General features: G+C 38.0%; 1 non-coding gene across 1 annotated transcript; it reads left to right on the top strand.

Moving 5' to 3' along the window:
- Window positions 1–753: 753 nt before the first annotated feature.
- LOC127124905 (small nucleolar RNA R71) lies at window positions 754–860 on the top strand. The gene has a single exon (XR_007804381.1). It is a non-coding gene; the product is annotated as a small nucleolar RNA R71 (small nucleolar RNA).
- The last annotated feature ends 3,041 nt before the right edge of the window (window positions 861–3,901 follow it).

Here is a 3,901-nt window from a genome sequence, read left to right as displayed (position 1 = left end):
TTGTTGTTGAGCTACTTGTGAAATTTGCGTTTCCAGCATTTTGTTATGGGTAGCCAGGGCATCTACTTTACTTGCTAGTTGTTTAATTTGTTCGCCAGTGTGTACGTTCTGGTTTAAGAAATCTTTATTGGTTTGCTGTTGAGAAGCTATAAAGTTTTCCATCATGATTTCCAAGTTGGATTTCCTAGGGGCGTTATTGTTAGGTGTAGATGGGATCGGCTTCTGATATCCCGGAGGTATAGCTGGGGCTTGATTTGGAGATTGTCCAGGTGCGTATAAAGCATTATTACTCTTATATGAAAAATTGGGATGATTCTTCCAATTTGAGTTATAGGTATGCGAGTAGGGGCTTCCTTGAGCATAGTTTACTTGCTCCGCTTGGATTCCTGTTAGGAGTTGACAATCTGCAGGAGTGTGACCTTGGATTCCACAGACTTCGCAATTCTGAGTTATGGCAACCACGGTGGCTGGAGGTGATACATTTAAACTTTCAATTTTCTGGACCAGAGCATCCACTTTTGCATTAACATGATCAAGGTTACTTATCTCGTACATGCCAGTTTTCGTTTGAGGTTTTTCTACCATTGTTCGTTCGCTTCCCACTGATAGTGGTTTTGAGCCATGCTTTCGATAAGTTGGTAAGCATCAGCATAAGGTTTGTTCATTAGTGCACCACCTGCGGCGGCGTCTATTGTTAACCTCGTGTTGTACAGGAGACCATTATAGAAGGTATGAATTACTAACCAGTCTTCTAAACCATGGTGTGGACAAAGTCTCATCATGTCTTTGTATCTTTCCCATGCTTCGAAGAGAGACTCATTATCTTTCTGTTTAAATCCATTTATCTGGGCTCTTAACATAGCTGTTTTGCTCGGCGGAAAATATCGGGCAAGAAAAGCTTTCTTCAACTCGTTCCATGTGGTGACTGAGTTGGAAGGAAGAGATTGAAGCCATCTTCTAGCGCTATCTCTTAACGAGAAAGGAAAAAGACGAAGTCGAATTGCCTCTGAAGTGACACCATTAGCTTTAACAGTATCGGCGTATTGGACAAATACGGATAAATGAAGGTTTGGATCCTCGGTAGGATTTCCAGAGAATTGGTTCTGTTGCACTGCCTGCAACAGTGAAGGTTTAAGTTCAAAGTTGTTTGCTTCGATTGCGGGTGGAGCAATACTCGAATGCGGCTCATCTTGCGATGGAGCGGCGTAATCTCGAAGAGCACGAGCTGGTTCTGCCATCTCGGGTATCGAAGGGAAAATATTTTTGAAATCGGGAAGTTCAACAGGAGGGAGATTGTTTGCAGCACGATATTCCCGAATTCGTCGTAAGACTCGGAGATATAGTTCGATATCGTTGATTCGTAAGTAGAACGGCTCGCCTTGTGAGCGAGTGTGTGGCATACAAATCAATGAAAGAAAGAAAAGAAAAAAGAAAAGCCTTAGTCTCTACAGCGTAACAGAAGAGTTACGATATCGACTAAATAAAAGTCCCCGGCAACGGCGCCAAAAACTTGATCGCGACTTTATGAGTCGAATTTGGGGTACAAACTGCAAGTGCACAGTTCTATCGCGTAGTTTTAAAAGATATCGATCCCACAGGGACTTATGAATCGATATACCGTTATCTAAGGTTACTTCGTAAAGCTAAGGCAGGTAATACTTTGATTGTTTGGGGGAAAAGCTAAAACTAAAAATAAGATCTAAAATAAATATCTAATAAACGGATATCGGTATGTAGTTCGTCGTAATTAGGGAATCAATTTTTTGTTGGTTTCTTGGTTTTAAAATAAATCCTTTCAGTTGACACTTTTGATTAAAAGTCTTATCTCAAACTCTCGCTCTGTTGAATAAACTATGATTTTATATTAACGTAGCTGTCACTTATTAGTTAAGTCAAAAACCACTTTTTGAAAACAATAGAATCCGTAGAAACTCTTTTTAAGAAAACACTAATCGTTTAAACACCCTTATCTCAAACTCTCGCTCTGTTGACTTAGGTTATATAATTAAATTCAAATGCTTAACTCTCGTCCTCACATTCAACCTTTAAAAATACTTTTTGAAAAAGATTAGAATTTAATTAACTCTAAAAATTGCTCTCGCCCTGATCTAGAATTAATGTCCAATTTACATTGTCCAGTCGAAAACTCAAACTCTCGTTCTATTTCTTTTAACTTCTTTATGTCTTTTACTTTCGTACAAAAACCTTGTTATTAAACCTGTAAATTGAGACCGTAAAAAGAGTGATTTTAATTTTAAACTTAATTAAACCAATTTGGTTTTGATTCCTTCATTCCGCTTACTCTACATACCGATACCTAAATAAATTAGCCAGACATGCTAAACAGACTTAAATAATTATCATGCATAAACAGATTCATCTCAGGCAAATAATATAAATAAACAGTAAAGCAGGGCATATATAAATTCAAACAATAATTAAAGAACCTGAGAAATTAAATAGCAGTCTTGAACACTCCACCACAGGCCGGTTGGATTTGTTCTTGAATTCTTCAATCAAACAGAAAAATAAAAGTGAAGGAATAAAAAACTAGATTCTAACGTAAGGTTAGATCCGGTGAAAGGTACACAATAGTTTCCGGTGTAGAAACTATTGTGCGAAAAATTAATTAATTGCTGGAAAAGAAAATAGAAATTGCAAAGGAAACAATATAAAAATCGTAAAAGTAATGCTGTAAAAATGTGCTTGTACTGCTGGAAGAGAAAAAATGCGAAAAAGAGAAAACGGCGAAGAAGCGTGGAACCTCTAGGGTTTTCCGTAAGGTTACTATTTATATTGGTCACTTGTTGTAACTGTGTCCAAAGGTATTCCGCGTCAAAGGTCTTCACGTGGCAAATGGTTAGGCGTGCAAATAGGACCCAACGTCTCTGAAGCCAAAAATATAGGAGACTGGTGTGACATCCGTCACACCATGTGTGACGCTCGTCACACCATGTGTGACGCTCGTCACACCATGTGTGACGCTCGTCACACAAGTGTGTAAAGCGTGACGCTCATCACAGCCTTTGTGACGCTCGTCACAGGCACAGCGCCTGTGCTTTTTGGGTTGGGCTTTGGCTTTTGATATTTGCTTCTTTTCATTCCTTTTTGCACCTCCTTTTCTTCCTTTTTTTACTTGTGCTTCAAATAAACCACCTGAGATAAATAGAAAGAAAATACCGCGTAATATCTAATAAAATGAAATAAATTGAAGTAAATAATAATATAATTTAATTAAATTGAGTCCTAGAATGTGATACTATTTCATGTTATCAAAATCACCCTCAAACTCTTGAAGCAAACTTGATCAATGACATGTAGAGATCATTGGGCCTCATATATGATGTTCATAACCATTCTTGAATCAATTCTTGGTTGTGCTCTTTGTTCATGAGGGTCTTAAACCCTAGATGTGATCTTGATGAATCAATGAGATCATGCCCTACTTACAAAAGAGTTAGGCAAATGCAAAGACATATTTTTGGTATTTTATTTAGTAAAATGATAATATATAAGTATGATATAATCAAAAAGTGCTTAGTGATCTCTCCCAAAACAAACCCAATGAAAGAGGGGTGAGGAGGATGCCAAGACATGATCCCAATGCTAATGCTTATGATGGAATTGTATGAGGGATCTTAGGGTCAAAATTGGGGTCTTACAGGAACACCGACCCAAACACTCGACCGATACGGGTCACTTTGGTAATATCAACAATGCTTACTACAAAGTTGGTCGTAGGTAATGGAACCTCTTGACCATCCTTCAACATTGTTGCATTGTACTAATACGGAACTGTAGCGGGGTATTCGTTACCTTTAGATTTATTGACTAAATCAAAAGTAAGCATACAATTCGAGTCGCCACCGCACTTCTATTTATCCAAAGGAAAGGTTAGAAA

Source organism: Lathyrus oleraceus, chromosome 2, assembly GCF_024323335.1.
Source record: "Lathyrus oleraceus cultivar Zhongwan6 chromosome 2, CAAS_Psat_ZW6_1.0, whole genome shotgun sequence".
NCBI lineage: Eukaryota > Viridiplantae > Streptophyta > Magnoliopsida > Fabales > Fabaceae > Lathyrus > Lathyrus oleraceus.
Note: the sequence above shows the minus strand (reverse complement) of the source record. Positions and strands in the feature narration are given on the sequence as shown.